Source organism: Bombus flavifrons, chromosome 11 (assembly GCF_040668555.2).
Source record: "Bombus flavifrons isolate JBK064 chromosome 11, iyBomFlav1_principal, whole genome shotgun sequence".
In the NCBI taxonomy this organism is placed as follows: domain Eukaryota; kingdom Metazoa; phylum Arthropoda; class Insecta; order Hymenoptera; family Apidae; genus Bombus; species Bombus flavifrons.
The window spans coordinates 7,936,573-7,963,346 of NC_138452.1; the positions used below are offsets into that span (position 1 = coordinate 7,936,573).

General features: G+C 33.1%; 1 protein-coding gene and 2 long non-coding RNA genes across 9 annotated transcripts in view; 1 reads left to right on the forward strand and 2 right to left on the reverse strand.

Moving 5' to 3' along the window:
* The first annotated feature begins 2,355 nt into the window (after nucleotides 1–2,355).
* FAR1 (fatty acyl-CoA reductase 1) overlaps nucleotides 2,356–26,774 on the forward strand; it is a 41,040-nt gene continuing 16,621 nt past the window's right edge. The window contains exon 1 of one of the 2 annotated variants that reach the window (XM_069124123.1): nucleotides 2,356–2,542. The gene's annotated coding sequence lies outside the window, so the exon portion shown is untranslated. Of the gene's footprint in view, nucleotides 2,543–21,296; nucleotides 21,454–26,774 lie in introns of those variants that run through there. The other variant, XM_069124122.1, reaches the window with a different exon arrangement.
* LOC138185282 (uncharacterized) lies at nucleotides 2,537–14,129 on the reverse strand. Of its 6 annotated transcripts, XR_011174567.1 has the most exons (7): nucleotides 13,034–14,129; nucleotides 12,306–12,453; nucleotides 12,049–12,183; nucleotides 11,333–11,633; nucleotides 3,359–3,550; nucleotides 3,143–3,265; nucleotides 2,537–3,084 (listed from the first exon to the last, which is right to left on the reverse strand). It is a non-coding gene; the product is annotated as an uncharacterized LOC138185282 (long non-coding RNA). The 6 variants fall into 6 exon arrangements; XR_011174565.1 differs by having other exon boundaries at nucleotides 2,537–3,265; nucleotides 13,039–14,129; XR_011174563.1 differs by having other exon boundaries at nucleotides 2,537–3,262.
* LOC138185284 (uncharacterized) lies at nucleotides 17,968–26,680 on the reverse strand. Its single transcript, XR_011174568.1, has 4 exons — nucleotides 25,377–26,680; nucleotides 20,186–20,347; nucleotides 18,823–19,176; nucleotides 17,968–18,720 (listed from the first exon to the last, which is right to left on the reverse strand). It is a non-coding gene; the product is annotated as an uncharacterized LOC138185284 (long non-coding RNA).

Below are 26,774 nucleotides of genomic sequence, written 5' to 3' on the forward strand. Positions count from 1 at the left end.
GATATGAGAATGATATTGAACCTGTTAATGATTGCAACGATTTGCTAACAGCACTTATTCTATATAAAAAATTTTTCTACATAGTCATTAATGATACAAGTTTGAATTTATGCACTTTAGTAACTAACGTATCCGCTTTTGCTCGAACAACTGGCTTTTCAGTTTCATTTATGGGCAGTTTGTTTAATGCTGTTTCAATATTAATATAATTCTCCTTTAAAGCACTTACTTACATCAGCTCGTGCAGACTATCTTGTATGTAACAAAGATTTTTTGCAAAAAGCATTATTATTGGTATATATTTTTTAATTAAAGTTGGAAGTCAGAGCCAATGGATTTATTTATTTCATGCAATAATGATAAATACCTCTGTACTGTTGCCTCTTTTCAACGGACCCTAAACCTATTTTGCTTAATAGTAAACACGATCCTGATATCATGTAATATCGAACAGTAAAAATATGTCGAATGAAATATTAATGTAAAAATGTTTAAGGTTATCAATTAATTACGATTAGCAGAAAGCAAGATTTTAATATTATTAGAATGAATATCATAGAAATCTGATTAATATAACATATTTTCCGAATTTAACATATGTTGGTAGATTTCTGCTCATATTCACATATTTCTCATGATATTCATTCATACAAATATGAATATTTTTATATTTTATGGATGTGCGTATGTATGTATTTTAAACTATTTCTGCAATCTACTAATCATCATATAATCGTAGGTTTATCGTTCGTGTTTTAACCGATAGATGTCAGACTAGAGCTCATTTTATCTAGCCGCGATAACTGTGTACGTACATATGTAATAAAGAGAAAAGTATGATTTTATATTGCTTCATTCAAATAAAAAGTTTCATCTAGATTAAGAATTTAGTATCTTTTTAAGTTGATATTAGAAGAATTATCACAAAAATGTGGTTTACCTAATAATGTATTTTATTCAATTTTATCCTTCTTTAAGGCCCCTTATAATTGATATCCCACACTGCTAGCGAGTTGATTGGTTCCACAATGTTACTTTAATTTTAAACTGATACATCTTCCTCTTTATCTTAATTACATATTGAATCATTGCGATTAACTAGAGTGAACTAAGTCTTGTTTTCGTGAAATTTTAGTAACGTTAGTCTTTACGTAAAAATCCCCATCTAAAAATAGTTAGATAAAAATTTATTATGTCTGCTTTAGTTTTTATTCTAACTATATATGTATATGTTGGAGAAAAGAAGAAATTATTAATAATCAGCGCAGAGAAATATTCAAACAATAAAAATTGTAATATATAACTGTCATCACATTGCAAAAATTGATTGTCTTTTCGTTAATGATATAAATCGACATTAATGTTATTATTTATATTTATAATATATGTTTAGTGCATATTTAATAAACTGTATAAAAACCGATAAAACGTTTGTTTATATATATAAGTAACACAAATTATAAATTAATTATGAAATTTATTGTGTTAAATTAAAAGTACACATGTGTACTATTAGTACGTACAAGTACATATAAATATTCTTTAGAGATTAGATACTATATTTAAGCAGTTACACCTTTCATACAAAGCTCTAGCCGAAAAATATCAACTTTCAGTTACAGAATTAAATACAATTACATAAGTATAGCTAGTAAATAATCAGTTAATTTATAAAAAACTAAAATTTACGCTAAATGCCAAGTATCACTTGAATTGTAGAACTAATTAGAATGTAGTTACGAAATAATCTCAATGTGGCGATAATACAGCGATATATATCTAGTGAATTAATCAAAAAATAGATATTATCAAGAATAAATTCGAATTAAACTTTACTATACCATTAACAAGACTAAAAATTGAAAAATGAATAATATACCTGACAACACTAAATATGAATGTACTAAAAAACATCAAATTTGATTATGTTAATCTTAAAATTACATCTTAAATAAAAAACAAATTTTAGATTACTGTCGATACCAAAAGTAAACTTCATATATTATAGGTTTATACAAGATTTTTATGTATTTATAGGAAGTTTGTAGATGGAAAAATGCACAGAGTGCACACAATATATAAAATGTAAAATATAAAATATCCAAAGTATAGGACTGTAAAACAGTTTTCTATCCAGGTTCCATTTTATTTCATTTCACTCATTAAAATAGGAATTTGCACAAATACCACACTAATAATCGCGATAAACACAGATATATCTGCAAAGTCTAGTGTATCGAGAAGGAGTAGAACGACTTATACTGTAATCGGCTTGTCAAGGGTTAAGGGTGAGAGTAGTAGCGAGATAAAGATGGAAAATCTGTAGAGGTTCCTAGTGACTTTTCATGGGAAAGTATTGTCCTGCCTGGGGGGATTTGGCGGTTGCCCCAAGATGGCGGACTCGGTTGGCGTGCGACAAGCACGAGCTGAAAAGTGCCGAGAGCACGATTCGTTCGTGATTCTGTGTTAAATCGGTATCGTGAGTTTCATTCGTGGATAGCACGAGGATCGTTGACGAAGAGGACACGCTCGAATAACGTAGGTAGGTGACAAATCACTGACACGAAATCGTTTCTCTCTATACGGGGTGAAAAGCCGCGCCTACTATCGTGCATCTCGATATTGTGGTGAATATATGTCTAACAACTCTGTTTTATAAATTCATAAATACTCTACTACATATTCATGTCGATGTTAGAATCATTAACAATATTTTTCGTGATTACGACGTTCGTTATTCAGCTGGAAAAGTTTGTGATAGGGATATCGAATTTGGTGTGCAGAAATCGAACAGTCGAGTACCACGGCCGGATACTTTCGTTCAGTTTCTCTCCCATAGATTCTTAATAGTGTCCTGTTTGATAACAGAAACCATGATCGAACTTTCGTTGGTGTAATTTTACGATTTTACCAGATATCGGCTGAACGATTTTCCCGCGTGTCCGTGAAAGATATCGCGAGAAACTCGTCGCGTATGAACGCAATTGTATCGTGTTCTCGGTGGATCCATTCTTGAGTCGTTTCAACTATCCGATGTTTCATTTCTTCTGCAGATTATATTCGGTATATATTCTCGTTTGTTGCCTTGAAGAGATTGGACCTATTAGTTTTTGATATTACATGAAAGGTGAATGATTATTACCGCCTCTGCTTTGACGCATTGTCTCGATCGGTGTGAGCATCAGTGTGTATACGTGTGGATGCGTAACTTGATGTAATTGTGTGCGCGCGTTTCTTGGCGTGCGCAACGCGTACCCGCATGCTGCTTCATCGTGTAAAATAGTTGTAATTTATATTCCCTTTAATTTCTTCAATACTTAGCTGTCATACTTATAACTATCAATATAAGAATTATTACCATGGATTTATTTTGAATCTCGACGTTTAGATCCGGTGTAGATACGTGAACGTATTATTGAGGTTTCATACCGGCGATAGATTTGGCAGCTTTATACATATGTATGTATTTTTGATAGCCGGGTCGCATACGAGTGTGCTTATACTGCTTGCTTGGTTAGAAATACATATCGCTGGTTTCTTGGGAGAGTTACTGAAAAATTACAAATTTTGGAGTATTTATTATGATGGAAGTATAATTATAAAGTAATGTAATAATTATCAAGATATAGTAAAGTATCATATTTATAAAATAGAATTGTTTATTTAAGAACAATTTTATAATTCAATAGTTTGTTTTAATTGGTTATTTAATCCTTTCTTTTAGTGTAACCAATATATGTAAACAAAATATGGAAGATCGTTAAAATCCAAAGACTGTTAGAGACTGTTAAAACAGTTAAATTGTTGAAGGAAACAGTGTTATGCCACAGATCAATAGAACTTTTTATTCAACACGTTATTTATTTAATAACGAAAACAGTATTTTCTTTTATAATTTTGCTGATAGTTTTTGAGTTTTGACAGTTTCTCATAAAATATTGTTTATACGTATTGTTTATAGTTACAGTAAAAGAAGGGTTAAAACAATCATATTTTGAATTATGACATTGTTCTTAAATATATGTTATAACCCAATATTTTAAACCTTGTATTTCAAAGTAACCTCTTAAATATCCTAACTATTCTTGGTTATATCACCTTTCCAGGAAATGAACAATATACATAAATGACATAACCTACCAATATCAGTGCTACCAATTGAAATTGCGACCATTTTTCATTGTTGTGTGCATATGGTGTTATTTTACTACATTGTAACATAAATTCATCCTGTTTTTATATTTAGTGCAATATATGCAATATGGGAATAAAAACAGTACGAGTCTATGTTATACAGCTCAATATGTATGATTTGTTGTCCTTGTGTAGAATAGACTACCTCGAGATTTTGACCGTAGACTATACGTTTCTCTGCCAGTGAAAATAGTGAAGAAAAGATGTATATGCACATCACCTAGTGGAAAAATGTAATTATGTATAATGATCACGTGCAACGAAGATTGTTGACTTGACGATTGATACAAGACAAGTAGTCATTACATGATAGTAAAATCTCGAGAGTAAAAACCAAAAACGTAGATTCCGAAATTTATTGATAGTCATTTAATTACATTATTTTTTTTTCTTTTTTCTAAGCGTATTATCGTTATTAATTATGGGCGGATCACGAGAATTCCTGTGTTTTCAATCCTAACGGTGCTTGCGACCGTTTACGAAAATTTTCGGGTTTTCATTGTCGTCATATAGAGAAAAACAATTTAATCTGGCCCGTGCGTACACCTAGCAATAAGACGACTGGTCCGTAATGTGTTAAATTGAATGACATACTATAGATGATGCCCTAACTATATTGTGAATTGTCATCTTAATATGGATAGTACCGATAATGTTACAATTGATATACAGGGTGTCGCGATAAAAATGTATAACACTGTGTAAACTAGTATTTAACAAGAATAGGAAATGTCTAAAAGTTTAACATAGGTTTTAAAATTAATTCTTTCGATGGCGTACATAATTCTGTATCACGCTATTTTAATTGACACCAGATAGTGTCCGGGTTGAATTTTTAATGATACATGAATAGAGTGATGTTCGATAGAACCACAGTGTAATGCATTTTTCTGTGGCATTGTAATACCTTCAGCTACTCGTCATTGCTAAATAAATAAGCTTATTCTTTTTAGTTCTTTTTATAAATTCAGAAGTTTTATATAATGTCCCATAAAAATTTAATGATTGTTATTTAATTAAACAGTAATATGTTATTTCTAATCATAAGTAAAACTACCCTTATAGATTACTATTATTTTAATTACCATAAATTACATAAGCCGATTAATTTATGTATGTGTAACAAAAACTAGTCAAATACTAGTCTGGTATATTAAAAGATGTTTAAATATTTTCAAAATTTACTTTATAAGTAGTAATTTAATCTTAATCATACCTATTACCTAATTTAATCTTAATCATACGTATTACCTAATTTAATTTTAATCATACGTATTACCTAATTTAATTTTAATTATATGCATTATCTAGTTTAATTTTAATCATATACACTGTTTAATCTAATTTTAATCATATGCGTGACATAAATACGAGAAAAACAGGACTTGAATTGCAGTTATGTGACTGGGTCGTATTGCTTTGTATAAGTAGGTACGCAAAAAGCGATTGATTTTGATTTTTCGCCCTGGATATATTATCTAGCGTCGGTAAATCCGTGAAACGTGATCAATAAACGGTGCGTTGCTTCCGCGTTCAGCCGTTCCGCGTAAATGGGTGTCGTTCGCGGCGACTGTTTATCGTGTTTGTACATGTTCATACATGTTCATACACGTTCATACACGTTTACTCAAAGGGAAACCTTTCGATTCTTTTTTCCTTCGACGTTCCACTGCAACCAGTATTACATACAGTGGCTATAAAAAGTATTGACACACAAACCCTTATTTTGCAATGAAACACTTTTTTATCAGGTTCTGTACATTTCATATTCATAATACCAAATTTTTGTAGTCTAACAATAAGGCAGTAAATTTAAGAAATTAGTATGTAAATGCTATAATAAGCACAATGGTGTGCCAATATTTTTTATAGCCATTGAAGTTGAAAAAATATGAGAAGCTTGCTAAGAGTAGAAATAAAAGATTACAATGAACATATGTTTACGAACCAAAATCAATTGCGTTTCTCAAAGATATACACTCGTTTTATATTTTGCAAGAATTCTTTGATATTATTCCTGTTATATATTTTTTTCTTATTAACTATTGTTGATTTGGATTTAACCTTTCTACGAAAGATTGCTTAAAATTTTAAGTAAGAAATTACAGTAAACATATATTTACAAATCAATTAGATTCTGGAAAACATAGTGATCTCGCGTATCAAGTTCCTGTTTTCTTTATCACCACTTATTGACATATGTTTAATTCTATTTCTTTCAATTTCTATATATTTCTCTACTTCATGTTTCTTATTTAATTATTTTTTTCCATGTATGTCCACCATTGTACCGCGTAATATTATTTCCTACAAAGATATGGGAATATACACTGGCAATCATTAGTATTAAGATACCTACTGATATTTAGTACAAATTGAATGCTCACTTATTATAGTTATTATTTTCTAGTCACTTTATTATAAATATATTACGTCATTCATAACTATGATGTAAAGACTAAATAAAGTAAAATTCATTAGTTTCTCAATCCATAAATGTAACAGATAGATGTCCTAATACATATAGCTGATAGTAATATTAAAGTAGCCCTCCATCACATTCCATCAAATTTTGTTCTGAATTTTTCTCCCATTGCTCTTGACAATATTATACAAACACATATCGCTGTTTCGTATGACATATGTTATGCACGCTAACAGAATCTTAAATTCTAAACTTCATAATTACTGATGTGATGACATCATTCTCTCTCTCTCTCTCTCTCTCTCTCTCTCTCTCTCTCTCTCTCTCCTCGCTGCCTTACTGTACTAAGCTTCTTTAAAAACACTGTATCAGAATTTTATTTGCAAAAATAATATTTACAATTTTGCAATTGCGCGAACATTACAATTTTCGATTTTCTTAAATCTCCCGCGACCTTTTTCGTATTTTTTCCGTGTATAGCGTATCGATACCGAGGAATCGATATCGAAGAAGGAACTGGACAATATGCAAATGTTTTATGGGCTGTCTGAGCATCCAATGCGTGAGACGAAGTTGTATTAAAACTTTCCCTGTTTGGATTGTTTGATTTGCGTTTTACTTAGACGAGCCATTGATAAAGCACCGATTACGTTCCTATTGTTCTGGAAATTCCACATTTTTTGATTTTAATTCATCTCCTAAACAAATTTTATCCTCTTGTTTGTTGGCAATTATATTAGTATATACTACGCTAGACTAGATATACCAAGGATCTGTTTTGTCCGTATTAATCAAAACGTTATTATTTATCATTTCAGATTTAAATAAAGTTAAAGTTTTATCATTTTCTTCGTTCAATTCAAAATATTTACTTATTATCTTGTAATAGAGTGTATAGTATAACTGATCTTAAAAGATAATAATCACAGGCTAAATGAATTAAGAAAATTACAAGATTAAGCAAGCTTAAAATATTCCAGGATATCTTGAAAAATAAAAAGGAATGTGTGATAGGATATTTTAATGGGCTAACCGTCACGGTTGGTTATCGGTGACTCAGGTTACTAAACTTTTCAGAATGTTTAAAATAAGATAAATGTTTTGCAAAAATGAAACGTTATGATGCAGCACATTTCAATCTATTGCGACTGCTAGGAAGAAATATATAAAATTACGTAGCAGTCCACGTGTTAACTAAGAAGGGCAATATTGGTATATCTATGTATATATATTTTATGTGCATACATGAAACTTCCTATAGTGTTTTTCCAGTTTACTTATTCAGATGGGTTTTTTACATTTTCTAATAGTTCTAATTGTACAAATATACGTCTACTATTGTGTAAATATACAGCTGTACATAAATTGCCTGTATATACGTGTATCATTATGCACATACCGAAGTGAACAAAATCATCGTGTTAATTAAAAATTTAGATCGTCGTGATGGCTTCGAAGAAAATGAGCACGAGCAAATATTGCCAGCTGGTACTCGATTTTTGCACCGTAACTCCTATGTATTTGCGTATGTGAACATTGATTGAATAGCTCACAAAAACATTAGCTTTTCCTTTCTAACTCTCGGTGTCGCCGATTATGCGAAATACTCGAGAATTGAATTGTGCTCGCTTTCGAAACCACCACCTTATTGCCCTCCGTATAACTTAAGAAATTTCAACTTCTAAGGGAATCAGAGCGATAAGATACCGTTTCTCGTTAAACGTACAACATTTTATACGGGGTGTTCCGTTTATCCTTTTATGAATATATCAGGTGTGTTAAATGAAGCATTTTGAAATTTCGTTAGCACCGGTAAAGTTAGAAACAAGTGCGAAATCATCCATAAAGATGACAAAATACGTATGGAGTATAGATTTCACAGAGATCGCGCAAGCGTTTAATTCAAAAAGCCAATTATCCATTGTATTTAATAAACTTCAGTATTCGATAGGACCATCTTTGATACTTACATTTTGAAGATCTATGTTTGCAATAAATATCTTGTAATTCTAAAATATCTCGTAAAAAAAAATTTTCTGATCGTTTCAAATTTCAGAAATATAATCCTGATTATCTTACCTAATTGCAACGTCAATGTAATCCCAAACTGTTTTATCTGTATAACACACATAATATGGATATACTTTTCTATGATACACATTTAATCCATACTTTCTCGTGCCTCTGAATGTTTAAAACCATCCTTCGTATCGTATGTTGACTTTTCACTAGATTTGTTAAATTTGTAGTAAATATCTCGATAAAGAAGCTACCTTTCCGATCTAAATAATCCTTACGCTATATTTCGTATTTCTAAACGGTGCAATGTTACTGTTAACCGATATAAAGGTGTTAACTATATTGATAAAACTGCACGTTATTGAAGAGATGTTCCCATTCTAGTTCTCCTTGAAAGATTCTGAGATTGCAGAACAACGTTATTGGAAAGTTTATTTACTCGTTAGTTTTGTCAACTGAAATTAACTTGTCCTTCTCGTTTTATGTGGCGATCATCATTAATCACGATTGCGGAATGAATTGTAATTTTGCCAAAGGCGTCTGGTCTAATGACATACTATTAGTGACGTAGGGTTGTTTTTTGATTTATGAAAGAGGTCCAGGAACTTCGCTATTGGTAAGTAGGATATTACTAAGATATTAATGGGAAGAGTGAAGTCATCGAATAGTTGTGTCACCTCATTTCGTTGAACTTGAAATATGTTGTCAAATTGACAATCCTGAATAACTTCTTTCTATACATATATAGAGTGGTCACTTTCGATTTTCGAGTTGTACAGAAAAGTATGTTTGGCATTGTACGTGTGCTACTGTTCTGCTGCACAGTTGGTAAGTACATTTTATGGTAATCAGATATACTTACAACGAATATATTTCAATAATTCTATCTGTAGATATCCTTAAATGTGGCTATTTTGAGAACGCTCATTTACATATATTGTCTCCACGCAAATCGTTACCACTTTAATAGCCTAGCCCAAACTACTTCTTTTCATTTGGAATTCAATAAGTGAAATACCTGTCGTTTTTATATACCATTCTGGTATATTTTGGTATGTATATATATATTCTATTTGGCCTATGTATATTCAGGGAAAATTTCTCAGGTTGATGTCCTTGACAACCTAATTCAAGGATATCGAAGTCGACGTGATGACAACTATTCGGTAACTCGACCGAGAATTAACAATCTAATAGTTCCAGTTGATGGCCTAATAGTTTCAGTGAACGAAGATGCTATAACGAACTATATACCTGTAATTGGAACCTTACTATTACGCTATGTGTAGAGAGCGTGAGGCAGACCCGCGAGGCAGCCTCATCCGACAATTGCTTCGTTCGAGATTCCTTCTGCCGTCACAGTCTCGTAGTACGCGAAGCAGGATGAGCCACAATTAAGATTTCGACAAAATCCTTCGATATGCTTCTAAACGAAGCTAGTGAAAGACTGTGATTTTGATCTTGCCAAAAACCAACAATAGTTGGATCGCCCTGAGGCAGGTACGCATATCTGTCTCGCACTGTCTTGTACACACTTTTGGATTGTCAATCATTATCTTCTTTTTTTTTTTATTTGTAATCATTTAAACCAAAGTAACAATGATCTCTACGAATGAAAACGACGACGATTACCTATCTAATACTTTAGGTTCCAATTACAAGTATACGTAGTTCTTTGTAAGATGTTTGCTCATTACGGTATTATGATTTTCTTGGTTACAATAAATGAATACTATGCGCGTACTATAATGAACAATTCTTACGACTGTGAATTCTAAGAAGTTGTATCAAAAGATTGAAAATATATCATACATAAAACTGAAAATTCTTAGTTGTATAATGATGTGTAAAAATGAATAAAAAACGAAGATAAATACTAAGATAAAAAAATCAAGTGTTTATACGTTAAAACACACGATTGCCCGTGTTTAATAATTAATTAGCATGCATTTCCATAGATTCAATATTCATCAATATTTCATTTATAATTTTGCGTAATAGATACCTACAATAAATTCTTCAAATCTGTTGTAATACTTTTAATAGGTATTCTATGTTTTTATTTGAATCGTTTATCTAAATTAAATAATCGTGGTATCGTATCGTAAAATTATCGATTAATATTCGTTTCCATCAAAACAACAAAAATGTAAATTTATTGCGTTAATATTTATTTTAAATGTTATGTAAGCACATATCTCATCCATGTCGAATTACATTAGCACACTAAGTGTATCCTGCACGTGCCACTCACAATTAGGTTTGATTCATTTAAATTTCTGTGGTATTGAAACGCTTAAGTTTTGCTTTGAGTAAAAATGAAAGAAGAAAGGATCGTCATCATAATATATTCTTAATATACCAAATGACCTTTGCGTCCATCTTATTGTTTCCTAACATGACGCGATTAATTCGAGATTTCATAGACGTCAGGAAACATGAAATATTGCGTCAAACATCGTGTTGAATACTTGGATTAAATTTGTTAAGTTAATCTCTTAAAGCTACTTGTCTTACAATGTCTATTTATAGAATATCCTTTATTTCATAATAAAGGATATGTTGATATGTCAAAGTTGTTCGTCAATGAAAAGTATTTATGTCGTGAGAGGTCTAAATTTGTCACGAATATTAAATAAAGTAATAATAAAGTATCTAAATACTTAAAGAAAAATAATAATAAAGTAGAATTACCTTTAACACATTCGCCGTGGTACGGATTTCGACTGACTTTTCCTTCACATTGATAATATGCATTATCTCAACCCTTAATTGCCACAGTATTATAGATGAAGTTTTATTTTATCATCTCGTAATAATACTATTGCAATGTTATTCGTAACTGTTCCAAACAATAATTCTTCCATCTTTTATTTCATGTCGAACAATAATTATTTAATTGCCTGACTTCATTGATGCGCCAAATGAAAAGAGATACATTACGGTGAATCTTCAGCCGCGATATCATAAACGTGTTGAGTCTCTTTAATAACAGCTTCTAAAGAATTAATTTCATGCTATCACACGTTGTCTATATTCTTATACATACGCTTATTACTTATCGTATGAAACGTTCTCTGTGTTAAACGTTCAAATACTTTAGTGGGCCAGTGTATAACAAATATTATCGTGCTCAAAGATGTTATTCGAATGAATTGTTATGACGAAAGTATAAAATGGGGTGCAAGTTGGCTGATTGCCTGCCGTCTCCCTACAATCTGCCCCTGTATTCAATCACGCTCTAATAAACCAATATGTGCACGAGCTGCTTCGGAGCAATTTTCAGTGATCAATGAACCGACTATGAAAATGTCACCCGCGCTATATACTCTCTATACATATGTATACGTTATAAATAAATTTCTCTAAGCGACTTATCTCTTTCTGGGACAAGCGTTGATCTGTTCGACTTACGATCTCAGTCCTCCCGCCAAAAGGTTCATCCTTCGTCATCCTCCCCACCCTGTAGCCAGGACCTTCCACGATATTCTTAGCGTCCTACACGCGCCGTGGCGGATCATGACGTCGGATCATCGGCAAATTTCCTGCGAATTAATTAGGAGCACGTGTCGTTTTTTATCGTCATCCTGTAAATATCCGTGACTCTTCCGAATTCGTCGCGCGAAGTTATAACATCCGCGACCCTTGGGCTGTTTTAGATACTTACAATGCGTACAAACGATACGAGGCTGCCTCGTGTAACGTAGCTGTCACGTGTCTAATTAACGACTGTTGAATCTTTGCGAGATCAAAGTTGTCTCGCAGCTTTTCACTGTTTGTCGTAATCGTAGTTGCCTCTTGTACTCTACGTCAGTCTACAGTTTAAAGTCGGTTCAAAGAAACGACATGGTAGATGTAAGTAAGTACACGAGCTTGAAGCATGGACAGCACAGGGCCGACGCTTTGTTCTTAACCCCTTAATCTGCCATGTCGTGTTAGAGATATGGTACGTGGATCGGGCCAAACATAAACAATACGTGCATGAAACTTCGTACGTTTTTCGGCTTACATGCGACAAAAGCTTTTTTTTGGCTAGAAACTTCTTCGAAAAGAATGTTAAGCATTGTTGAGTAAAGTAAAGTGGCAATTTTAAATCAGTTAGTTAGGTGAAAACAAGAAAGAATTAGACATCTTTAATATAATATTTGATAATATATTTTGGGAAAATATTGTCACGCTGACGAATCGATACGCAGATCAAATAACGAACAATAAAAATAAAATACTACAAAAAGACGAAACTTGGTTTTCCATAGATTGCGGTGAAATCAAAATATATTTTGCATTATATATAATAATTATTAAATATTATTTATTATTCACTTCGAGGTAATAAATTTTTCTTATTCAATTGGCAGTAATTACAATTGAATTACAATTAAAAATTAGTTGTACCTTACACATTAAAAGAACGGTGCGATTTGCACAACTTCGAAGGCTCAGCTAGACCGTAAAATGCCTCGAAGTCTGACCGACCCTGCGGTTGGTTACGGTACGTGCCGTTGGAACTTAAATCGTAAGACAAAGAGTTAACGAAATATTCATTAGGCTGGACTAAGGGTCCGCTATAAATTTGTCCCTGAATGCCCACACTTAACGTCAAATAACTAACAAATAATAGCTGCCGCTGTAGCATTAGATCACACGAATATCACGCAACCTTTTTGTTTATACACGCTTCTTCACTCGTCTTGATTAACCGGTTATACGTTAAGACAAGCGTCAGTTCGAGCAAAAGTTTCGTGGTATTTGTACGTAAGGTAGGTTTTAAAATTCGTTGGCAAGCTCGAGCTTGTGGATATCGATAGCCTAATGGCTCCTCAGAGACCTTGACACGTATCACCTCTGTAGAGGACGCGTGTTACTCACCATACGTTTCCTTTATTTTTTTTTCTTTTTTCAGAAAAAAGAAGTATAATGTTTCCACGTTTCGAAGAAAACAGAGTTTAACACCACATAGCTTTAAGTTAGACAAATGTTAGTAGGCGTGTAATTGACTTTTCAAATTCGATCTTGCGCAACAGGAGACTTCATGCGAAAATCGTGCTACTTTACATTCTCGATTACAGATTTTTCACGCGTAGGATAATCATCTGTCAATCGTTTTTCCTTTGATGAGAAATTAGTCAAACATACGTATACTTGACGAGTTTCCAGATTCAATATTTCAATTCTATCGACGATCTCTTCTGATTGACGTTTTCGATAAACTGCGGCATTACATAACGACCATCGTCGTTGATTAATACGAAACCGTTTGAACGAAAAGGAAACATTCTTGATATTTCTGTTCCTCTATTTGGAAGGTCGAAGTAAGGATGAAATGACGCTACGATGCTACCTTTAGCTATATGTATGTATATGTACATATTTCTAAAAACACATAGTATTTGTTCGTCCGCGATATGCCCACATAAGCGCAACGAAAATTTTCGTCTGACAACACCTCAAAATGAAATTATGATCTATTTAATCCTAAACTTGAGCATTCGAGCGCACATTTTGCGAAAATCTTTCGCTTTTTAGCGAAAATGAAGAAGAAAAGCTGCCCGGTTTGAACCTTTTATTTTTCTGTCCGGCTACTCGAAAATTATTTATTTAATGATTAGTTCAGAAATTATTTATTAAGTTGATAATAAAATTTATTTAGTTATTTGGTGAACATATGATTGACCTTGGATATTTTGTTCTTGTTGCAACGATGTAGTCTCATCAAAGGCCTCGAAGGAACCATGGGTTGTAAATGTACCGTTCGATTGAGTATGCGAATCGTCATACGCGTGTTATTAAAAGCAAAAGGTAATCTCATCATGTATGTGTTTTATCTATATTTTTCGTGCGTTCTAAAATAACGGAAAAATCCCCGAGATACATTCCTCGCCAAAGAGATAGCTCATATGAGCTATCTTTAATTTCTCAATGACGCGTGTAAAGTTTTTCGTCTGCAACGAATAATATCAAAACATTATGAGCTCAGGATATGCAGCTTGCTAGGAACAAGTCGCAATGTCGTAGATGTTTTTATACAAGCAAGCAAAATTATTCCAAACTAATGTCGAAATGGTAGCACACTCTGTTAATATGTTTAGAAATTTCTCAGTAGTTCATGATCTATCAACGAGAAAAGATTACAGTATATATATTATATAAATTTGTAAGTATGGAACGCCAAAAAAGATTAAACGAGTCTGAAAATCAAGACATAATTGCCATAATAGCCAATTAATCTCATCGGAATTATCTATGTTCCTGTGTTGTATATTGTACCTTGAGCTGAATACCATAGAACACCGCACAGGTCGAAATAGAAAGGAAAAATTACGACTTGTACGCGGACACACATATTCGTGTGTGTAAACTTTTACTAGAAAAATTTTTGTGGGACATAGGAGTACATATGTATATGGTAGGAACGTTAATTGGTCTTTCATAACATCCTGCGGAATTTGGTCCGTTTCAGATGTAATCTCGCTTGTTTTCAAATGAGAAGTACGTATATACTATATATCATCAGATTGGTGAATGTTTGGAAACGAAATCACGAATTTATTAACTTTGTTGTGCTCGTGTTTCCACGCTGTTAACCACGCTCGTGTTTCAGCAAACGAAAAGACTTCTATTATAGGATCTGTAGAAAATCTTTGTCTATGTATAAAATTTATATCATTATGGGGACAATTAGAGGAATAGAACTGCGGTAGAAATTCGTTTTCTGTATTAATTATTATAACATTTTACTCTGGATGGTTCACAGAGTTTTACGTACATGTATTCCGTACATTATATCGCCTAATAATCTATGCATAACGATTCCTTTATTTTACAATTTCTAAACTAGACTCTTCAACGTTTACGTAAACGTTACGTGCACGTAAAACCCACTAGTTACTCAATTTCTTGACACATCGGATCGGATCCGCAGGCTAAAAAGACATTATTCTCTAGATTTAAGTATTAGATTCAACTAGAATCAAACACACGATAAACACTTGTTAAACACGACATAGTACCACGCTAGAAAAATTTACTTATAATTCTCAATGAGAATTGATCGTAAAATTCATCCAAATAAAATAAAAAAAAGAAAAAGAAAAAGAAAAAACGTACACGTGATTGTGGCTCTGTCATTTGTTGTCGGCTGCCGTCACCTATATGTAAAGTCGGTTGTTTTCTAATTTAATTGGCACATAAGCGTCATTCAAATGGTTTCTGTATCTTCTGAACTCTGTACTATCTTAACTCTTCTTAAGAATTCCCAACAGTATTACTCATATCTTTAGTGAAAGTAAAAGGAATCGATCTTTTTGGAAAGTGATATAGTATTTACTACTTTATATTTTAAAGTAGGTCAACAAACTTTTCGAAAAAATATATGAGGTGACAAAATTAAAAGGCGAAGATTAAATGCGAGGTCATCGCACTTGTGTCTAGGACAGGTTTCCATTCCGAAGTTTACTTTCTTCTTAAGGAAACAAGTTCCAAATGATCGATGAAGTATCGTGTTCTAGAACGAAAGCTATAATTTACCTCTAATTCATTTTTTTCCTTGCATCTCGTATACCTCTTGACTCGTTTCTGGTTATTTCTTAATATGATCATTTAAATTCCAAATGATCGAACAGCTGTATCGATTGAAACTATGAAACTATCATAATTATGCGCAGCACTTTACTATGGTCTTCGATAGAGGCTGAGTAAAATCTTTTATAATCTCGGAATGAGATTTTCGGTTCTTATTTTAAAATGGGGATATGTAACTCTTCTAATTTTAATGCATCGACTGTTGGATGAATTTCGTGTAACGTATAAAATGAAAAGTACGTGGAAAAATAATAAGTGAAAGGGAAAAGCCGGTAAAATGACGGGTTTCAGATTTTCTTTCTTCGCAATTATTGAAACACGTACAGATATCTTTGCCAAAATGAACATTGCCTTCTGTTTAGTTAAATGCATAATTATACGGGTAAATATATTTTAATCGAATTTAAAGAAACGATAAAAAACGAGTTCAAAAACGACAGAAAATAACGTTGCATACTTAAAATCCTATTCAGATTAGTCAGACCACTTTGATTTCAATAGCTCACATAAAGAAAAAAAAGGGGAAAAGGAAGGAAAAGAGATGTAGTCGAGATTGTTCGAGACACCAGGCACCAAAAGACGTAGCGGCAAAGATGATTATTTACCGATAAGTTGACAAGTAGTTACCAGTGAAATAAAGTAATCGAGGAAAGAGATAAGAATATAAATCCTGAACATGAAATCTTGGAATCGGAAGTTTTGTATGTAATTAAACGTGCAGGATATTTGCGCGTGGCAAAGACGTTTCTTCATAGATGGGCTGATATTTTGTATTTTTAAATCTTAAATCGCGTCACCAAGCGATATCGAGTTCTAAAGATAAAAAAAAAAAAACGAATACAAGATCTCAAATATACAAAAAGCGGCGCTAAAAAAGAAATCTAGTTGCATGGAAAAATAATATTCTCGCAAGTGTTGACATAAAATGCATATGATCAGTATATATATATAATCTGGAAGTGGTGAAAATTGTGCAATTGATGTGCAAGAGTGCCAGCTGTAATTATTATAGAATCAAAGTTGCAAAGTTGTCAATGTAAAAATATGGTTAATGGCTTGCAGTGCCGCTCATAAGTCACACGGAACATTTGCTAACTTTCAATATTGTATGTTTCTGAATATTATTTAACTGTGCTATAAACGCATAACTATAATACAATTATATCACTTCGCTATAAATATCCTATTATTTATTCACACGAGCTTCTAATAGGTGAATAATAAATTTAACAGTAAAACCATGCAATTAATCATCGCGAACGAAAAACGAAAGTCGACATGTACTATAGGTATTTTCTAAGCACTCTTATGTAAAGTAAAAATCAATGTTTTGTCTTTCTGATAGTTGCTGAGATCATGGAATTAAGACCTCTGACTATTTCCCCGTGAAATCAACTCTAAATATAAGTCATTCGAGGTCATTACTACTTAAAGTTAGATTACTTAATAATGGAAATTTTTATTTAATTTAATACTATTACCAATCTGTATCGCGGTGAATGTAAAACACAAAATGAAATGAAATACCACTTGATGCAATCAGAGAACTTTGATCGTACAAATAGTTTATCACTGAATATTTTGAATATTTTATCACTGCAACAGTTTTCTCTAAGTAACTGAATTATGTATAACTTTACGATATAAGAAATTTTCTTGCAAAATCACTGTGCGTAATTTAGTGTTAATTTATTAGTAGATATTTTTATTTTAGGATTAATTAACAGATTGCCAAATAATTGTGTCGTAGGAAGAAACAGTTTGTATATCACTTATTTCATCCATGGTTAGATTGCGATTAGGTTCATATCATAACATAGACGTCATTATGAGCAGAATTTATGTAATCTTATCGCGAAAAGAAAAAAGAGAAAATAGATTAGTAATTAGAAAATGAAGAAAGTCATTACTTCGTCGAAGCGATGATATTTGCTCTTTTATTCGAGACCAAGTACGCGATTCATTCTATGACAGAAAGCTTACTTATTATGTATATCGATGGCAATCGATCATTTACAATAAATATACAAATTGTTTCGATCGATCATATTTTCACTCATGACTAACTTTCTGCGTATTATGGCCGGGGTGAAAAGGGATCAAGGTATCGAGCACAATGGCAGACATTACAAAACGATTTCAACATGCAACCCACCCTATATGTATCGATTGCACAATTTTGTAAGAACGTAAACTTTGTCTGAATACGAAGTGTCCGCAATTTCTTTTGACTTGTGTCGATCACACACTACCGTGCATAATAATATTTGGGTACTTCCAGATTATTGCAAATGTATATTAAATACACTACGAACGAAACCCTTTGATATAATTTTTTCCTCTGTTTTTATCTCGGGCTATCGTATACGGTTAATAGACATTGATGGAATTTGATCATTAATATCAATTAATCGAAATAAGAAAGTGATACTTGCAAGTATACCCGTGCCTCGATTTACGAGGATTATTCGTTTCATGCGTTCTCTGTCAAAGGAAAAAATCTGTAAAAATAAGATGTGCCAGTACGAAGAAAAAATAGTGGAGAAAATAGCCGATATAAGTTGTACAAATATTTCTGCACAGTAGTCGTGTAATGTATTTACATTTTCTTGTATTCCTATTGGATTGTTCCTTATTACCATATCCGCGAATAAGAGTAGCTTCATTCTTTCCTCTATCTTCTTATGCTTTCTTATGTTTGAAAAATTCTATGATATCGTAGATGATGAAAAGAGAATTGGACTTAGACTGTCTGCCGCTAGTAATTCTCCTTATTTTTATCTTTCGTGTGCGTTCGTTATTATCGAATTTTGTTCGAATATTTGCGTTTTAGTATAAGTGATTTGTGTTCTTACTGTACTCTGTTACGTGTAATTTCCTCCAGAGAATCGCATGCTTCTCTTAAGGTCGACCAACAGTATATGTATGTCTCCTTTTGAGCGTTTGATAGCTCTGTTCTAGAAATATTTATTTTGTGAATTTTCGTAAATAAACAGGAAGGAAGAAGAGAAGAAAAAGAATAATAATAATAATTAAAAGTGTCGGCACTGCGATCCAAAGGATCAATTTTTTCTTTTTAATTCGCATTTAATTCATTATCCTTGTCGCTCGAAATATTCGGAAGTTTAACTTCAATTTCATTATGAATATTTATGCTGTATATCTTCTGAGCTCGTAAGAATGAGGTCACGCGTAACAAGTCCCCGTAGACTGAGGGATTATTTACCACGTGAGATCAAGGGATAGGAGTAGGTAAAAATTGCCTGTAAGGAAAGCCACATGCGTTTGCTGATTTTAAATGTACGTATCGATCTTATACATGGTAGCGCATAATTAAACGATTACCATCAAATTAGCGAACATTTAGTCAAGTCATAGCCTATATCTTGATAATGCTTCAAGTAACTAATTAGCATAGGCATGATGAATTAATCATCGAATTAATAAACATGTAGTCAAATTCTAATTTGTGCTTCGGTGATGCTTTAATAATACTTACGTTAACATTAGCAATCACGTCACGAATTCTAGCGAATTCATTGTTATTATTACTGTTCTATCCCTTATTATTTATTACATATTTAGTATATATTACATATGTACATTAGTTTGGTAGGATTATCTAATAATCAAGGCGATTATTATTATTATTATTATTATCGAAAGCTAAACAGGTAACATTTGTACGTGTTGTAATTTAATTTCGATTAGAATTAATTTGTCTGGGCAAATTACAATTAAAATATCTGCTGAAATAATGGCTTTCCGGTATAAATAGGTTAATGCTTTTTTGATAGAGAATGTTCAACAGGTTCGATCGATGTTTTAAAAAACATACGGCGGTGATTATTAAAAAACTCAGTCATCGTAATATCTTCAAAAAATAAGGTATAAAAAAAATGAAAGTGTAGTCGTCTGACCAGGCTCCTTAAATACGATAGATTTCAGATGGTAGTTTTTACTGACCTGTGTACACAGCCATTTATTCCGGTACGCGAGTTTAATCTACGTGCCACTGAAATTTACTTTCCTTCGTTGAAAGAATTACCAACGATCCGTACAAAGATCACAGGAGAAAAACACGATGAATATGTATCTTTTTGTTGATTTTCTGATTTTATTACCAACCTGTGATTAAACGAAAAGAATTTGTTAGGTTCAAAGATATAGTACGTAACACAGTTGATAAGTAAATGATGTTTTATCGAAGTCGATGATACAAATTAATAACGTTGGTATAACGACGAACGATATTTCGAAAGTTTCGAGGAAGGAGAAAGAACATATATTTCGAGAACAAATAAATTTTGATAACATGAAATTGATCGACATTCTATTGAATTCTAAGGTTGTTCCTCTATAAAAAAAAAAACCTAGAAAAATGTAACTTATCGTATTCTTCATCTGTAGTCCTCGCATACAACAGCGATAGAAAGTAGAAAAATAATTACGCACTTAACCATAGAAGACGAGTTAACTCGTAATTCCGCTAATAATCTGCTTATCAAGAGGTTTCATATCTTTTTTTACGTATAATTAAATTTCTGTTACAAACGAATTATATCGCATTTAGCATTGCAAGGATTAAACTGAAATTCATTTATCTTTGCCAACGATTCCTCGTCTTTATCAATGATCAAAATTTCTGATCGAACCACTGCCTTCCTAACTTGAAAAATATTTCTTTAATCACGCAAACAAGATAATCGTTGCAAAACGATCGGAGATATTAATTACTACAGTCCCATTCACATTCTGCACCAAAATAATATTCCGTAAGGGTTGACGATAATATTATGTGGGAGTGAATTGTTGACATTGAGCGAGGACCGTGAAAAGTGATTCCTAATTCCAATATTTGTGTCTCTGCGCTTGCGCATGTAGGTGTATGTGCATGCATGCATGCATGCACACATGTACCACGTGTGATGTATTGTATAGATGCATTAATAGGTAGATAAGTGGGGAGAAGTTGTCTTTCACTGACTCAAACAGAGTCAGGTACAAGCTACTCTGATTGGTCCCAGGTAGGCTCAGTTCACCTTTCGTTAGTTGACTCGTCTTTAAAGTAGCTGGCCCACATTTCGGTCCCTTAGTAATCCTCGACACGCATTGCAGCTCACGTCGATCATTGTGGTCGCCGTACGGGATTATAGAGATTCGTGTTCCATCATTCAAGTCAACGTATCTGTATATCGTTCTTTTCCAATTTGTCGATCTTTGAAATCAGTTCGGTGAGTTTTTATCATTTTATCCTATGGACTACATTCGTATGTACATTCGTGCATGAAGTAAGGCTGTGGAATCGTGATGTATCCTGTGGCTGTATATGGTTTTGTAATTCTACTTAGCGGTATCTTCATTTTGCTATTGCATCTTATATCGTGGGTACATTTCTTGTTGCTTCTTTCTCTTTCCCACTTTCTTTTTTATTTTTTCTTTGCAATAGTAATAGATAAAAATAATGTTCCATTTTTGTGTACGATTAGCTTGTTCACTTTCATGTTACCGCGAAGATACGATCGTTTGATAAATTTCGTAGGACTTTCTACGAGGCGGATGATGTACTAGAATTAATAGGTAGATTAGAATCGAGCAAAAAGTTTCTTTTCTAATGCGTATAACGCTAAGTAATACGCGTTTTATTTTACCGCCGAGCAACGAAAACGAACAATTTGCAGGTTTTAGATTTTCCACAAGTGGGTAAACATTTGCGATCTAGTCATGCATGAATGATTAGAGGCGCGCAGAAATTTTCAGAAAGATTCTACGCTTGATATTCCAGATGCAATCTTTTAAATAATTTTATTCGTGTTATACAGTTATATGACAGTGTTTTTTTTTAATATTTAATATTAGCGAAGATTTGTGTAAATATCGGCTTCTGAGGTATAAGGTAAGAAGTGTATGGGTTGCAGCAGAGAAAATCATCGTGCAGCGTGTAAAAGAATCAGAAGTTTAGCAGAGAAAGTCATTTGCATAAAAGCGCCGTTTCTAGTGAGGATCATTGAACTGAATTATAATTTACTGCCACATTCATCTCTTTCGCATCAGATTTAGTTGTCTCTTAACTTCCATCTATTCCCACAGTCGAGAACATAATTTCTTCGTGGAAAGAAATTGTTGTGAAAGAAAGAAACTTCCGATTACAGTTTATTATTATATACAAAGTTTACTATTCCTCGGTAAAGTAATATAATAGTTCAAAACCGTATTAATAAACTTGCACAGAATCAAGTGGAAATAAATGAATAATTATTCGTATTGTTATCCGAATGATTCTAAGATCATTAGTCGAGTGAAAACAATCTGTTACGAGGCACAGATAACCATTATGCGAATAAAATGTTGGATTAATGTAAACACTTATTCGGATAATTATCTCAGATAAATGTTTATACGAAACAATTCGAATAATATCCAACTTTGATAATAAATAAATCATCGCTCTAGCTCTTAACTGTTTGTACCTCCTCTTGTTTGTAAACTGAGAAAATTGAGTTTAAGGTTTATGAAATTCAATATTACTGTTAGGACTTACACAGCCTCTGTTGTTTACTAAGTACAATTATAATATAAATATAAATATAATATAAAATATAATAAATAAAATATAATAAATATAATATAAATAGAATATAAATTCGTGTTCTTTGTATCAATGAGACACACGTGGAGTGATTAATTACATTTCTCTGAAAAGTTTAGTTCGAGTAGTTAAGAACTAGCACGACAAAATGACTTAATACTTCTTTGCCTTTATACTCTGTCACGTTGCTCTTCTTCAGAGTGATTACCCTCTTTGTCAACTTTGTTGTTAAGTCCATGGACACTACCCACATGAGAGAGAGAGAAGAGAGAGAGAGAAAGAGAGAGAGACGCATCGTTCAACGCCAATTAATAAAGATCAAAGCTAGACTGGCAATGACCTTAACTCGAAGGTTTCGAGGGTAATTGAAACACATTTTGAGCTGTCCTGTGACCGTCTCAACGTCTCGATCATTAAACTACCAGTATGAAACTTGATAAGATCTATGTCCTAAATGGCACACAAATTCTCTCGAAATTCTGGCAAGTAAAGTTGAAGTTCTTTCAAGTTCTATTCTTTGACTCGAACAGAAACAATAGTTATAGTTATTAGACAACGTAAGGTGCTATTTATAGTTCCGTGTTTCTTGGCATTGATTCCTCAAATTAAGTCAATTTTAGCCATACGCCATGTTAGAAATTCATTTTCCATTGGATACCCACTTGCAGTTAGATTATGTCGAGTCAAGTAACTTGACTTCTATGAACACACACTTGAAGCCAAGCTGTTTAATAATCAGCGATTTGAATTCAAGTAACTAGCTAACACTTTAATGACGGAACGTATCAGTCAGCATCCTAATTAAAACTTACGTTATCCGCGGATGATTCCAATTGGTCTTCCACGCGATACATACAATCACATTGCAACGTATTTAATCCTTTGTAAAAAGAGAATACACAGATGTAACGTTCTATGCTCGTACGCACATACACGCACGCACGATGATTGAGAGATTCGTAACAAAAATGATTTATGTTCGAATTACTTAACTTCTTAAATAATAATTTACTTCACTAATCAGAAGTGAAGTTATATGTTGACCTCTTGTCGAATAAAGATCGGCCAATTTAAAAAAAAAAACATTTATCATGTGGCGCACGACTTCACGAAATCGTTAATTTTTTATAGCTGTCAGTATAAATAAATTCGTCTTGATAAAAAAAGAGAAATATATATCAAGCAGAAATTGTTCGTGTTATAAGTTATAAATCAGTAGTTAGTACAGTAAACACTAGTAATCAGTAATTATTAGTAAACAGTGGCTTTCTATGCATTAGAAAAACCATAGTAACGATTATAATATTTAGCAGATGAAACAAATTTCTGATTATTCCTCTAATCGCCTTTCTAAAAATATCACAATATATCAAATACGAACGAATTAATTTTTTATCAAAGTGTCGCTAGTTACTTAGTTAGTTAGATAGTTTAATTAGTTGGTAGGAAAGTGTCTCGTTAACAATGCGTTAACATTCTTTGTTTCAATGCTCGTGTGATCGTAGCCTAAAATAGAACAGGCTCGGTGCACTTAGCCGAATAAGAAGAATCCGCACGAATTAAAGCCGCAACCGGAGGTTCGAATCGTTTAATCGCTAGTTAAAGAGGAAATTTCATCGTGCAACGAGGAAGCTACGTCTGGCCGCCGCGCCGCGCCGAGTCGGCCTCTCTCTTTTACTCCCTCTTTCTCACTGACGAGGGTCATTGGCCACGACATTGATACCGTTCTCGTTCTAAACCCGAATCGGATCTATTGTATGTGTAGCCGCCGCGGAAGAATAGCCAAATGAATCACGGTCAAATTGGTCGTATCACCCTTATCTAATCTATGCGAGTCGACTCATCGGCGTTAATTGATTGATTAATTGCATAACACGATAAAAATTATTCAATCTGACAGATTTTGATATACGTTCTATTCACACGTACAAGTGTTGTGGCTGTATACTGCCCAGCTATTTAAAATAAGAGGATAGGAATTTTGAAAATCCGTAGATCGATGAGTCAGCAGGAATAAAATTTTAAACGATGCTTAACGATCTTGACACACTGTCTCGCGAGGGGTATTCGCCATAGAAAATATTCTACGCGCCTATATTCTACCTGATACATAGAACATTTTGAAGTTTCGTTGCCACCGTAATGATAGGATTGTCACGATTATATCGGCATCTAACATCGGTAACTAATCTGAAAATATGTACGAAGAAGTTACGTACAGGTATTTATTTGAAAGAAATATTGAAACAAAAGATTAGCATATGTATGACTCAGTCTATTTTAAGCATATAATGCGCATTAAATATGGCTGTTTAAATGTTATTCTGATTTATTGCAAAATCTATTGCGATCTCTGCGTAATGTTTACGTACTTGTGATCAATATTTTGTAGTTTTCATATGTTCATTTTCAGATTCGTTGTGACGATGGTAGAGATCAAAAGTAGATGAACATTTCGCAGTAACATGCTAATCTTTGTTACAGCTTTTGCAGCAATGTACGCTAGTCTTCATTATACTTTTTAAAGGAAATAATTTTTTAAGACGTTATTTACCTAGTTAAATTTACCTGATTAGAAACAAGCAGCGTGTACGTTTCAGCTATCTTTCTAAAATTAATAGTTCCTCAGATATTGTTACTTATTTATTGTTTATTCGTTCATAATCCTTCTGCTGCGAGTTAGTACGGGCTTTCAGTTACATTTCTCTTTGGTTCGCTGTTATGGTCTCCCAATCGCCAAGCTCCTTAACATCGTTCGTATTTACATTTAGACTCAAAATCTGCAACTTAAACTTCATCTTAGAGTGTACCTCTTATATTCCATATTCTCTATGCGTTGCTTATTTATATTTTCGCTGCGTGTAAACTTCAAAAACGTACAAATTCGAGCACATAACGCGAAGCATAAAACTCTAACAACGAATATAAAAATAGTTTCCGAGGTGTTCCGTGGAATACGTTTCCCTCTGAACGTTGGTCACGGTTTTCCACCTCCTTCCACGTAGATACGAGCACGTAGAAAAAGGCGAGGGGGAGAAAAAACAAAAGAAGCGGGAAAAAAAGAGAGATACACGTCAAATACTTTTTTTTCGAAAACCACATCATAAGTACGTAACTTTCGTTTAAAACGATCATTTACGCTTGCTAATGCCCCTTCTAAGCATATATACACGAATTTTACTCTTAAGATCAAACAACTATGCAATAGTTAAACCTATTAGCCAAGCAAACCTATTAGCAGAGAGTGCAAATTAATGATAGAATATGAAGCAAGTTCCCGGCAAGACAGAAACGCGGTTCTAAATCAGCGGATATAACGAAACGAAGAAGAAATTCGGAGATAAAACGCGAAAATAACGCGATGAAGCTAAGCATTCGAACAAAGATGTTAATGAATCTTGGAGAAACGAACAAGCACGCGAAATCAAAAAATTCCGCAAACAGATATTAACTCGACGAAAGATACAAATTTTTATCGCTTTCTATTCTAGTTGGTTCGACTTTTGCTTAGGATAGGTTTCACACGCGTATCTGAATATAACGAACGTACGTACGCGAAGGGAAGTACGTGAAGTTCACGCTACGATTCTCGTGAGTCACAGTATCACGATACTCGTTTCCCATATCTTGGCAACGATACTTTTCGTACAAAGCCGTCACAACGAATGAAACATTGATACAAATGAGGACATTCAGCGGCGGCACGTGTAATCGCGTTTAGAGATATGACGTGAACTGGCACTTGCGAGAATCACGAGTTATTCGATCGCGTTCGTTCGGTCACGGTGACTTTTCACTGTGATTTCTCGTGATAGTTTCCGATTAGAAGAGAGCGTAGCTGTTCTTTTATATTAACTTTTATATTTTATATTAACGACGTCAAATGAATATTTACAATTTTGAAATCGGGAGAAAAAGAAATGAATATTTTATTCGGATACGAGATAGAAAAATGAAGATCGAGTT